This window comes from Haliotis cracherodii, unplaced genomic scaffold (assembly GCF_022045235.1).
Source record: "Haliotis cracherodii isolate W230 unplaced genomic scaffold, xgHalCrac1.p SCAF_8, whole genome shotgun sequence".
NCBI classification, from domain to species: domain Eukaryota; kingdom Metazoa; phylum Mollusca; class Gastropoda; order Lepetellida; family Haliotidae; genus Haliotis; species Haliotis cracherodii.
This window is the reverse complement of record NW_027266341.1, coordinates 60238773-60252866: the sequence shown is the minus strand read 5'-3', so window position 1 is coordinate 60252866 and position 14094 is coordinate 60238773.

The following is a 14094-nucleotide window of genomic DNA, read 5'->3' as shown; positions in this document are numbered from 1 at the left end:
TAGTCAAAAGTGATGGCAAACGGTTTGTCATTGATGGGAGATGGAAAGGTGCTTGGAGATGGAAAGGTGCGATTCCAAGCCCTTGAAGAAGTAGCAATCAATCATCCTATCATGGGAAATATGGGTGGACTGCTCTATTCCAAGGAAGTGATCATGCCAAGTCCACTTTGAGAATGCTCGGATTCCTTCAACTACCGCTCCTCGGTGAGGAGGACTATAAAACCTTCACTGAGGCGCTTGTTCCCTTGAGTGCCTTGGCCCAGTGGCAAGAGGGGGCTACTCCCATGACAGGTGGCTATGTGGAAATCACAGGTGATACAAAAGTGCATCGTCTGTCAGGATTTGATACTGTACATTTACACCAACCTGGTCGAAGATCAAGTTGTGGGCAATACGATGGCGCCATTGCTGATCCAGGTGCCTGTGTCAAAGAAGATGATACAAGACAGTGTGGTGATTAAAAGCCCTAAGCACATTCGCTACCTCTGCCTGCGGCATGGTTCTTTGACGATATTAAACTCTATATCATGGACGACAAGGGACGATGGGGAAACCCATCGTGACACTTCACTTCAGACGTTGTTGATAACTCAGAAACAACATTTTGGGACACGCGTTGGCACACCAGATGGATCGGGACAGTTCAGTCAGCGTGGAAGTGGCATCAAAGTATACAAAGGATGGTATCATCAACATGGCAGTGGCCTTGGATGTATCATGAAGATGGCGTTGCCTTTCCTTAAATCTGCTGGAACATCAGTGCTCAAGATGGGTAAAAAGATCCTACCCGGTTTGGTGAGTGATGTGGTTGCTGGCAAACGCCGAGATGCCGAGATGCCGAGATGCTTGCTAATGTTCAAAGTTGGATCTCTTTACCATACCCCCTGTGTCCACCTCGGTGCAAGAGGGTCAGTGGATTCGCTATAGTCCCTTGGCGCCACCCTCTGTGGCAGGACCATGTTTAACATTTCCAATCCCGTGAATGCTTACATTGATTTGAAACAGTGCTACCTGAGAGTATGTCTACGCGTGACGAAAGAAGATGGCACAGATACCACGCTGGTGGATAACCCCATATGGACAGTCAACAACTTGATGCATTCCCTGTTTCGCGATTGTCTCAGAGTCAGTATACTGTGTCTGAGTTGGGTATTCATGTTAAACTGCTGCATGGTATCTCAGTGAGCTAGCACTATTAATCGGCATCAGTCCAGACCAGTACAAGCAGCCACACAAACACACACATGTACATGCACGTCGCTATTTAAGTGCAATAATCTTGGATGTGACGTTAAACCCCATTTCACCTCACCTCACCTCAATCCTGATGCAGATGTGAATGCAAGAAACACGGGCGTCAGTACGCGGTGTGATCTGATCATGCCCACCAAAGAAGTGGAACTGACAGGACGTCTACACTGTGACCTGTTTCTTCAAGACCATTATCTGCTGGATAGCGTCCCTATGAAACTGGAATTGCTGCGAAGTCCCGATGAGTTCTTCTTCATGTGTGCTGCTGATGGTGTTTACAAACTAGCCCTGACCAAAGCCGAATTTTATGTCCATCAACTCAACATCGATCCTGCTGTCCGAGAAACACACGTGTCCAGTCTGAACGCTGGGGTGACTGCCAAGTATCCCCGTTCCCGTGTGCAAGTGACCGCCCATGCTATCCCGAGAGGCGATAGAGACTTTCATATGGAAATGAAAAGCGACTTCAGCAACAACACCGCCCATTTGAAACAAGTCTACATGAATCTGTTCTGAAACACGGGGCATCTGTGGTGGCCTGAGAGCTGCGAGCTGACTCCCAAGGTCTTTGCTCAAGGTTACACCTTGTGGTGGATCTCACCCCAGACCTTGGCGCTGATGAAGGCATCAACTTTCCTCGACACACTGGCAAGTTGGGTTTGGAAATCCAGTTTGGACAAGCTCTCTGAAAAGATCGTTTCAGGAATACGATGATGGTATAAAAAAGAACAGTGACAGACATGCCTCACTTTTTTTAAACCCCCTTCCTACCATGAATGAACCACTCGGATTGAGCACCTTGGATTTAGAAGCCATCATGGCTAAGGATGAACCACTTCATACCATCTACCGAGGCACCCTGGCCAGAGATGACTTTGCCAGACTGGGATGGCAACAGGATGACCCCTTTTAGCCCAAAGCCTACGTGGTCAACACAGATTTAAGCTATCAACCTGGCACACACTGGGTAAGCATCTACTGACCAGCTCCTGGTCTCCGTGGAAATGGTGGATAGCTATGGACTGTATTCATTACCCCTGTTTAAAGATGTGTCAGATGGAACAACGATGAAATACACGCCCATGAACATGAATACAGCACATTGTGTGGAGCGTACTGTCTCTACATGCTGACCTGCATGGATGGACTTTTAATCAAGTGTTAGATATGTTGGACTGGAAGGGCACCGACAAGAATGATGCCACGGTTTTAGAATGGTTTCATACCAAAGTGACTGCCTCTGTTACTGTGGATGAGATGCCTGCCTTTCGACTAAGTGCCCAGACACGTACCCTACATCAAAAGAACCAACCTTTCTGCCCTTTATGACCTGACACTTGTTCACTGCGTTTTAGTAGTGTACAAACGTTCACACCCTAGTGGCAAAAAAGAAAATAGTTTCCTGTTCACAAAAAATTCACACCCCAGCGAAAAAAACAGGATCAAAATCTGACCGCTCCCTGCATTCATACACCACGTCCATGTCTGTCCATGTTGGTTCACCTTTAGAATTCAGGCGTCCTGCCAGAAGATGATCGTAGCGCTAAGGTGATTGCCACTCACATACTTTAACTTAGACGAACGACTGTCATTGTGCTACAATACGATCGCCTTGTGGAGCGAGACCTTGCACCTCAAAGTTTACAATCACGTCATAATACCCAATGACGTGATTTGTGGAATTTTGTTGCAAGATCCTTCGGTGATGTAACGTCAACCTAGCAACAAAGTTGCTGGGTCATCGACTGTGTATAATCTCGTCTCAGTGATCTATCATCTCCACACGCAATCGACACACACCCTGCACACCCTCCCTCCTCCTCCTTCCTCCCTCCTCGTCCTTCCTCCCTCCCTCCCTCTTCCTCCCTCCCTCCTCCTCCCGTCTTCCCGCCGCCGCAATCTTGGAGGCCCACGCCCCCTGGAACCGGATGTGCCGCCATCTTGGATGCGCACGCAACCGGAAGTAGTTCGTCCCAGAGTACAGTAACCAACTACTTGCATGAAGTAGTGAGAGTTTGTTTGTTGACTACAACCCTGAATTGTGAATGATTACCAATTTTTGAGAAAGTATTTTGGTTCAACGCTTTGAGGTAAAGATGTAATATATCCCGGTTTTTGTTATGCTTGCGTAAATTTTAACGTCTTTCCAAGAGAATATTTAAAATTCGACAGTATAACCCAATGGTCCGGGACATTTTTATTTCCTCTATGTTTGAGGGCGTTTGGTACTTCATTATGGGTTAATTCTCCCTCTATGCTATCATATTAATCTGTATTTGTCTTAGGTGTACCAAATGCATTTGTACTTGGTTGATGAATAATTTTGTTTTTGATACAGTTGTCCCGTTTTTGGTTTCAAATTTCAAAAGTGCTTTGTTTAAAAACGTCTTTCTCTCAATGGAGAAAATTTGTTTAGTTGGTTTCTCCAATTTTCAGTCCATTGCCTTTTGATCTAATGATAAAACCTTTGATATTTGTATTAGTGACTTCATCTTATTTAGTTTTTGTTATGTCTATGTTTGGTATTATTTACGTCTAAATTAGCAATTAGCATGTAGTTCAGGTTCATTTAGCAAAATTTGTGCTATAATTTCTTGATTTCTTTCCTTTTCATTTTGTGATATTGAGATTTAATACTTTTACTTTTAACATCAGTTAAAGTGTTTCCCAAGACAGTTTTCAATTTAAGTTAAATACATTTATGCTATCACTGCCCATGTATTTGGTATATTGCAATTCTGCTTCCTTATTTTTTCAGCAGTTTGGTGTATTCAGTATCAGTCAATTGTAGTGTAATTAGATATTTGATCTAATCTATAGCTAGGGTTGGACTTTTGACAAGACAGTTTCCTGACGTCCTCGATTAGAAAATAGAGAACAGGAAATAGGCAGATTCATGGTTTGGACCGTACTATATGTGTTAGGTGGTGTTAGAAATTTTAGTCTGGCGTGCATGATAATTTTCCTCATCAACGTACTTTTTTCTCTGACAAGATCAAAGTCAAATTATTCTTTGAATATTAACTAATTATGCACTCATTTGAGTGTCATTAATATATTTGTGTCTCCATAACACATGTAAAGTATGCATCCAGTAAACAATAGATGTGTGGTTTTCTGGTCTTAAGATGTCTTAACACAACCTACTTTTAAAGCTCTTGTTCTATTCCTGGCTATTTTAAATGTTTCCATGGTTAACAACATTCTTTTCCTTTCCAAGAAATCACTTTGTTTTAAATACTGATACTCATCATCAAAGTCATCTTGCTTGCATAAATTACACATCCTTTCACCGTCTTTCGTTTTGTTACATCTATGTGTTTCAACTTGTAAATAAAAGCGACAAAACACTTTCCATATTCCTAAGAAATGTGCTTGTTAAATAATTTTCAGCCACAACCCCTTTCCCCTAAAAAGATAAGTATCAAAACAAACATGAAGTTTCCATTCTGGAAGGTTTGTGATTCTAAATGTTTGCCTTCAGAGTGAGATTATACGTCAAAACTGAAACAGCGCCAATTCCTGGGATATGCGAAGATGAATTTGCAAACATACAGTTGACAACTATCTGTTTTAAACAACATACGTTTGCTACGAAATAGTTTTGTTACTTTATTACTCTTCAATATTTTGATCAAGTGTATATGTGAAGCTATACAATGTTTTCAGAAGGCGTTTTTCTGATATTTAAATATAAGCAAGGCTTTGGGTCCCTTTTATACTGCGATAAAGTCTAGCAAAGGACAAACATATTTTGAAATATTCACAGGTCTTGTTCATGGCTATTAATTTTCCCCCGACGTTCCACCCACGTTAACCTCGTATCTGTGCTTACTCCATGGCCTATGTGACAAACATTTAAAATATATGCATCATTTGGCTTAGAGCTGGTTAAATAAACATGTTAACTCTAAACATAACTAAATGCATATGGTTAGATCGAATACCGTAAGTTTACTTAATGGAATGTGTTTAAGAATGTTGCAGTTGCAAAACATCAACATTTAACAGAAAAAGTTAGTTCTCATTATTTAAAGTTCTGCACTGATTTAAATATTTCAATATGAGTTGAGTCACTATTCAAAATTATTTTCAGATTATAACCATGGGTGTAAAAATGCATATTATTTCTGATATTTGCTTAGTATTTGCATGTAAATAGAAAATGTATAGCACCTTCAAAATGATAACAACATAAGCAGTCTTATCTCCCCCATACATGTCAGTTAGATTTATCAGCGTTTCACTCGCTACAACAGAGCCTGTGGCAACTATGAATAAGGTAACAAGACTAGTACCGAAGTTCAAGTGTGTTGTTTAAGCTAGGGGAAATGATTGTAAATTTTCTTCGTGACCAATCGTCAATACACTTCCCGTGCATAGCATCCAACTAACTTATCGTATTAGGTAGAATCGGTTTAACATATCTCTGGGTCTTACAGTTGATTGTCTGGACATCAGATCTATTTCTCAGGTTAAAATTACTGTTTTCCTGAGGCAAGACATGGAAAAACTTCATTTAGATATTCAGGCGAAATACCTCTAATAAAATTGGTTTCATTATACTTTTTGTCATGACTGTTACAGCGACCTGCACCGCAAATAGTTCTTAGTGCGTTCAAATATATATTTTAAAATGAATAGTGACTTTTTGTTTGTGACAGTGTATCATATATGAAAACACTAGTAACTAAAAAGACACTATTATTACATTAATCTTTTAGCAATTTCATAACTATGCGTTGTCCATGAACAATAGCTTTGAAGTGTAATACAGCTTATTCATGTCATTCTGCTTCTTAAATGGAATGCTCTGCACTGACCGCTACCACCTACAGAACACTGCAGTGTCTACTTAAGCATGGCTTTGAGAGAGTTTAATGTGAAGGTTGTGAGATGTGAGACGGCAAAATGAAAGTGACAAAACCCTTTCCATATTAAAAAAAATTAATTAAATAAAGAGACAAATCTCTTTCCATATCCAATAGAAGTCACAGAGGCGACTGTACGATTCCGACTATTTCATGAACATGTGTTTATAAATCTTTCACTGGAAAGAAAAACACGGGAACGTATCTAACATCATGCACATGGATCGGACATATTTTTTGTCACTGATGCGTCAAATTTGGAAATGTTCTCCACATCTCTACCATACACCTTTTTACTGAGACCTTGAATGTTGATCTAAAACTTCTGAGCAAGAGTCATATGACGCCCTGTGAAATCTTCCAAGAAAGAGCATCCTCGATTGTATCTCAAAAGGCTGGAGCTGCAGGAATATTAATCGATATAAGGGGAAAGTTGACTGTTGGAAAGTTGAAGTCATTCCTCTTGTCATACAGTCTTTTGGATAGAGTTTTGTCACTTTGAATCTTTATGCATAGATGTAATGATATGAAACAGATGAGGCGGTCTCACTGGTATCCTTTATTTCTAGTTCGGGTGGGTAAATCAGTGGAAGGGAATAGACTATTTGATTGTTATTGAACGATATCAGATCATCGATATTCCTGAAGCTTAAGTTAAACCGCTTGGCCAAATTACCTTATTTTCACTTTTCTGAACCACAATTCTGATTTATATGCATAAAGAAACAAGTAGAATCAGCAAGAAGGGGAGCTCAGTTGTTGCCCATGGGACTGCCTACTTTTTGTCTAAATGTCTTAACCCCACATTTTACATAGATGTTATTTATGGGGAAGTCCAGCCTTTCAAATACTGTAATTCTGGCAAGTTTTGCAAGAAGGAAAGTTCTGTGAAAAATACGAGCGACACACACTCGCACTAATTTCATGCCGCAATTATTGCTGCAGACCCAACAAGGAACAAAAAACGTAAGGATACATATTTCGTTTATTGACTTCCTCATATTGTCAAACAGGCCAGAACATTATAAAGAAATAATCAATCACATCTGTTTCCTTAATACGCATTGTCATTCAGTGTTAGTAATCTAACCAGGAAAATTCTCTAACCTGCCACACCTAACTTTCCTTACATAACACTGAATAGTCCAGATATCCTCATAAAACTGCAGTTAGATAAACACGTTACTACAAACTTCCTTGTCAACAACAACAAAAAACACTGACTGACACTGAGCTAACTTTTCGCTGCTGCCTAATCATAAGATATAACAATGCAAAAGCAACTTTCATCTTTTGAAATCTTATTACCACAGTGTCGCAAAACTTTCCACACACAGTAGAGGATATTAAGTAAGGATAAGAATTTATGGATGAACAACTTCTTTATTACAATTAAGAGCGACATTTCGGTGTAGGTTCTAACACCGTTATAAAGCAAGTGATTTACAGAGTGTGGTTGACAAGTATATATACATGTAGGAGGCAATGTTTATATGGTAGAGTAGATATTGTTATATACTAATCAAAATTTGATAAGGATCGTAGATATTTTTCTTAATAAAAAAACAAAATAACTGCATAACTGGCAATATTGTGTTCAAGTGAAATCAAAAACGTCTCCAACACACTTGCACGTGCATTTCATGCCATGGGAAATGCGTTTCACATCACAGTTCATGCTTTTGCTACCATTGCACGATTTCCAATCAGGCAACGGTGTCTGATTCATTCTGAAACTTTAAACTCAATTGAGTGTTTACACTACGTTTATCTACGCAATGTCCCCTCAACGTGTAAGGCGTCGCCTGACGACAGAACAACTGGGCAGATGTATTGGAATGCTTGATGCTGGCTATTCACAACGTGACGTTGCCAATGCACTAAACGTCAGCCAGAGCGTTGTAAGCAGGGCCTGGTCCCGACAGCAAAATTTTGGTACAGCAGCACACCGACATGGGGGTGGTCGTCAGAGGTCGACAACCCAACGCCAAGATCATTTTGTGGCTCTTCAGGCACGACGTCATCCCTTCTGGACAGCAACCAGCCTACGTAACGACCTCCTGAACGCCTCGGGGGTGAATGTGTCCACTCAGACGATACGGAATCGTCTTCACAATGCAGGTCTCTACTCGAGAAGGGCATGTGTCCGAATCCCCCTGACTGTTCGACACCGGCGGGAGCGATTGGAATGGGCTGAAGATCATGTCACTTGGACACGGAACGATTGGGTTCCAGTTCTGTTCACTGATGAGTCCAGGTATTGTTTGGACTTTACAGACAGGAGGCAGCGGGTGTGGCGACGACAACGTGAACGTTTCCATGATGCCAACATCAGTGAACATGACCGTTATGGTGGTGGTTCCATCATGGTCTGGGGTGGAATCAACAGAGATGGAAGGACAGATCTTCATGTCCTTGAGAGAGGAACAATGACGGGGGTGAGGTACCGGGATGAGATCCTCGATGTGTACGTCAGACCCTACGCTGGTGCTGTTGGCCCTGAGTTCATCCTGATGGATGATAACGCCCGTCCTCATCGCGCCAGGGTGGTTGAGCAGTACCTTGAGCAGGAGAAAATTGTCCGCATGGATTGGCCAGCGCGCTCGCCGGACTTGAACCCGATTGAGCATGTCTGGAACATGCTGCAGGTTGCCCTTTCACGCCGTAGAGTACAACCCACGACTTTGGCAGAGCTCGGACATGCCCTCGTGGAAGAGTGGAACAACCTTCCCATTGGGAACATCCGGGTGCTTATTGACAGCATATCTCGACGTTGTCAGGCCGTCATTGATGCACAGGGAGGTCATACTCGATATTGACACTTCATCGACTAAGTGTAATGATGGACTATCCCTCATAACTGTGTAATTCTTTCTCTTGTTTGCTGTTAACATTTTTTAATGAAATGCCTTTTGGTGTTTGCAGATTTCAAACATTCCATATTGATACAAGTTCATGCCGTTCATGAATTTTCATTCATAACATGATTAAACACGTTTCTGAGTCAGAGTCGTATCTTTTGTTATGTTTGTGGTAACTTACACACATATCACCTAGTGATCCTAATCAAATTTTGAGTAGTATACATGTATTGGAGTAGAGAAGCCTGTTATGTACACACAAGGGTACTGATGACAATCATCGTGACATAAACAAAGGATGAAGCTGGTAATATAAACAACGGGATTATGGCTTATTGGGGTCTTTGATGAGTTGATGGTACGCCCGGGGTATGTACGTCGGGGGTATGGAATGTGGTACACTGCTCCTGATAGTTCTAGCTTGTGGCTGGATGGTGGTTTCCCTGTGGCTTAAATTGTGTTCTGAATGGTATGACTTCTCTTGAAAACTACATCAATGTTGGCCTGTTTTTTTTAAGAGTCTCTAGATTTTGTGGCTATCTTTTCCAAAGTAGGGGAGGCTGATCACAAAGGGCGCAGACTGTTGACCTAGGGATTTCTGAGATTTCTTGGTGATGTTCTTTCTCGTCTGTTGTACTAGTTGCTCATGATTGAGGTTATACTGTGTAAATACTTGTTTGAGGTGGCTTAGTTCAGTAGTTAGAAATCCTCCCATCCCTAGACACCCGCCTAACAACTGACAGCATCATCCGACTCATACACTCCTGTTTCAGCTCAACATACTTTACCTGGATAGATAACTTCTTTCAACAAACCCACGGCTTCCCAATAGGACCCCCACTATCACCCTTGATCACCCGAGATATTAATGACCCACCTAGAAGAAAAAGCCCTGGAAACACCCCAATCACTCCCCTCTGCTGGTTCCGCAAAGTTGATGACACCTTTGTTTATCCTAGTTCAGGTCGTATCCAGCTTCTGGTCGCTACAGACGTATCTTAGAAATTCATGATTTTGATGAAACCCACGAGCACGGGGTAAAGTGCTTACAAACCTTTTGCAGGAACACGGCTTGTCCGGTTGTCCAGCCCACACTTTACATAGTGCTGGGGCTGTGGTGTAGCCTAGTGGTTAAAGCGTTCGCTCGGCACGCCGAAGACCTGGGTTCGATTCCTCACATGGGCAAAATGTGTGAAGCTCATTTCTGGTGTCCCCCCCCACCCCCGTGATATTCCTGGAATATTGTTCACAGCGGCGTAAAACCATACACACCCACGTATATAGTGCTAGCCCACTGAGACACCATGCCGCTGTTTGCCATGGCTACCACACTCAGACACAATATACTGACTCCGAGTCGAACAGCCCTTGTTTCATCCCCTTTTCGTCTAGCACCAGGCAGGGTAACAAGTACCATCTTTTAATGTCATTTGGTATGACGCGGTTGGGGCTCGAACCGCTGTCCTTCCGCTCTCCGGTCAGAAGCTCTATCCACTAGACCACATAGGCAGGTAGGGGCTCGAACTGCTGACCTTCCGCTATGCGGGCAGACGCTCTATCCACATCTTCCCGAGGCAAGAGAGTTAACTGACTATAAAAGTCCAGTTTCCACCCTTGCCGAACTAGGCTGGTATTATGGAGTTACATTTTGGCTGGACTAACGAGTCTATGCATAGTCCAATCAAAATCGCGCAACAGAATCGAAATCCGGTTCATAAACTGTCGTGCAGATTTCGGTCGATTGCAGGACTTGCACAGCATGTGCACTGCCAACTCGTTGTCAACAGACATTTTCGGAATCTTTTCAAGTTTTTAATCAAGGTGCTCATGTGATTTGATGTACTTCGCGATGTAAGACCCGTTTTCTCACAATATAGATCTTGATTATCGATCAGATCGTCTTGACTGGGCGCCGTCATTTTGTTCGAAACAAATGCAAGTGATACGAGAGGTGGAATTTGATTGGTCCATAGGAGAGACATAGAAGGGACTTTATTTGTAACAGCCACTGGTGGCGCTACGATCGAGACCAGGAATTCCAGCCAAGTTCGGCAAGGATAGAAACTGGACTTTTAATGTCAGTTAACAACCTTTCCTCGGGAAGATGCTCTATCCACTACACCACATAGGCAGGTAGGGGCTCGAAGCGCTGACTTTGCTCTCTTCGGGCAGACGCTCTATCCACTAGACCACATAGGCAGGTATGTATGGTGGCCGAGAGGGGACATCGCTTTCTTGCTTTCTCAGTCTATCGCTTTCTCGGTCTATCGCTTTCTCGCTTTATCACTTTCTCGCTTGTGTGTGTCTGTACTGTTAAATTATATTTAAGTAGATAGTGAGAAAATTTCAACATTCCGTCCATATGTATAATTTGAAATGTGACTGGAAAAATCTCAGCTCTCTTTTATGATTAAAACCCACATCAGCCCCCCCTCCCTCCCCCCGCCACCCCCCACCCCACCCCAACACACACACACACACACTGAGGACAATTCATTAATGTTGTTATACGTATATACTTTTTATCGTAAAGAAACACGTAACGCATGCGACCCATATCGTGGCCAAGAGGGAATATTGCTATACCGCGAGAAAGCGATAGAGCGAGAAAGCGAGAAAGCAAGAAAGCGATAGAGCGAGAAAGCTAGAAAGCGAGAAAGCGAGAAAGCGATGTCCCCTCTCGGCCACCATAACATTACCTCCCAGTTGCAGCAGATATCACATGCGGCCCCTGTAGTGGTCAAGAGGGGATACTGCTTAACCGCGAGGAAGCGATAGAGCGAAAGAGCGAGAAAGCAATAGCGCGAGAAAGCGATAGAGCGAGAAAGCGATAGAGCGAGAAAGCGATAGAGCAAGAAAGCGATAGAGCGAGAAAGCGATGTCCCTTCTCGGCCACCATAGGTAGGGGATCGTAGCGCTAACCTTTCTCTCTCCGGGCAGACGCTCTATCCACTAGACCACATAGGCAGGTAGGGGCTCGAACCGCTATCCTTCCGCTCTCCAAGTAGACGCTCTATCCACTAGACCACGGTGGCGGTCTGGGGATCGAACCACCACCTTTCACCTACCCGACCAGACGCTCTATCCATCAGACCAAGGAGCTGATCTGAAACAATTTGATCATCAGTTCCTACGACAAACTGGCGGCCTGTCCTGCCTTGGAATCCACATACGGGACCTATCCCATTTCCACCGTGGACTCGTGCTCAAAGCCATCATCTGGACGAGTTCGATTCCCAACATGGGCACAATGTGTATTTCTGTGGCTATTTCTGGTGTCCCCTGCCGTGATATTGCTGGAATATTTCTAAAAGCGTCGTAAACCCATACTCACTCACTCACTCACACATCAACACGATGTAATTTCAATTGTGTCAAAACAAAGAGGAAATTCATTCATTGTCGGAACTTTTATTCAAATAAACAGTGAACAATAGAATAATAACATATAAAAGAGATACCCTCTGTAAAAATACAAATGGCCCAAGACCCATTTAACTAAACTTACCAACATTATGCAACCCCACCAGAAAAAGTATAACACCGTAGCAGAATGTATCCGACTTTGTGTTTATCTATCATAGTGACATCTCAGGCTATTAACTTTAATTTCACATTCTAACAAAATTTGTCCATTATGATTTCCACTTAACGTGTTTCTTTCTATGTTATTGAGTTCCGTGTACTCATAAAATAGCCCGCATGCACGAAGGGACACATCTCCATTACCCACGGCCCAGCAGTGTGAGGACAGCACGTGACCATCCAACAATCGCAGCAAGGATCGCAGAAGATGCCCAACAAACTGTTACGCATTCGTCACCACCCGCCCCTTCCCGTAACCTGATTTCGGCTTGTCCCGGCTTAACACAAGTTGGTCACGAATGACTGTTCCGGACTCAGTTCTGAGCACTACATCGACAGACTTAATCTAAAGACATCAAATGAGTTATTTTTCCACGTGACCCCCTTTCCACATTGGTACACTTTCGGCAACGATGTTGGAGTGATTTTATCTCAGCTTCATCGAAGTGTACCAATGTTATATTTGGGATATCACTTTCTTAGCAGAGTACAGGTTCTCGTACTTTTCTGGGTTGAGTCCCATCCGGGATTCGAACCTACACTGCCAGAGTGAGGCAGACAAAGTCAGCGGTCTAACCCATTTAGCCACCGAGGCTTCCACAAAATCAAAGTCCTACAACTGGTAGTCTAGATCATGTACCTTGTGTACTCCTCATCGAAGTGCTCTGTCCACACAGTTCTCAAAAGCAGCGTTCAATATGACGTCAGTGTTCAAGTTTATGGGCTCTGGCTAGAACTTTCTGTATGTTTAGGAACAGATGGAAGCCTGACGAAGCCAGAAGAACAGGAGAACAGGGAGAGTGCTGAAGGAGTTCAAAGCCACAGTCGTGGATTGTATCATGTTTGTTTGTTTGTTTGTTTGTTGTTTAACGCCACACTCAGTAATAAAACAGCTATGTGACGGCGGTCTGTAAATAATCGGACCAGTCAATCCAGTGATTGACATCATCAGCATCGATCCACGCAATTGGGATACGATGACATGTATCAACCAAGTCAGCGAGCCTGACCACTCAATCCCGTTAGTCGCCTCTTACGACAAGTATTGTGGCCCTTTACGGCAAGCATGGGTTGCTGAAGACCTATTCTATCCCGGATCTTCATGGGTCGGAAGAAGCGGTATCATGATTGTGCAACGCTTGCCTAACTGAAGCACATATTCCTGAGAGAAGAGAGATATTGTACACTGTGAAAGAACCTCCATGCGGAGAAACTGGTTATTAAGAACTTTTTTGCAGGACTGGGTTGTTTGGATACATGTCCTTTCCTGCTTCTCAAGGCGTTTCAGCTCGGCTTCCGCCGTTGTAGATGTTGTTTGTACAAGTTACTGTTCTTGTCTGGGTCGTCGCATCATAATTTACAGACAAGAATCCTACCCGTTGTGGCGTACAGTCTGAAACAGATAATAATAATAATAATAATAATAATAATAATAATAATAATAATAATAATGAGGAAAAACATGGCAAATATGCAGACCTCGCTTTCGAAATGTCACACTTGCATCCCAAGTAACAAGTTGTCCG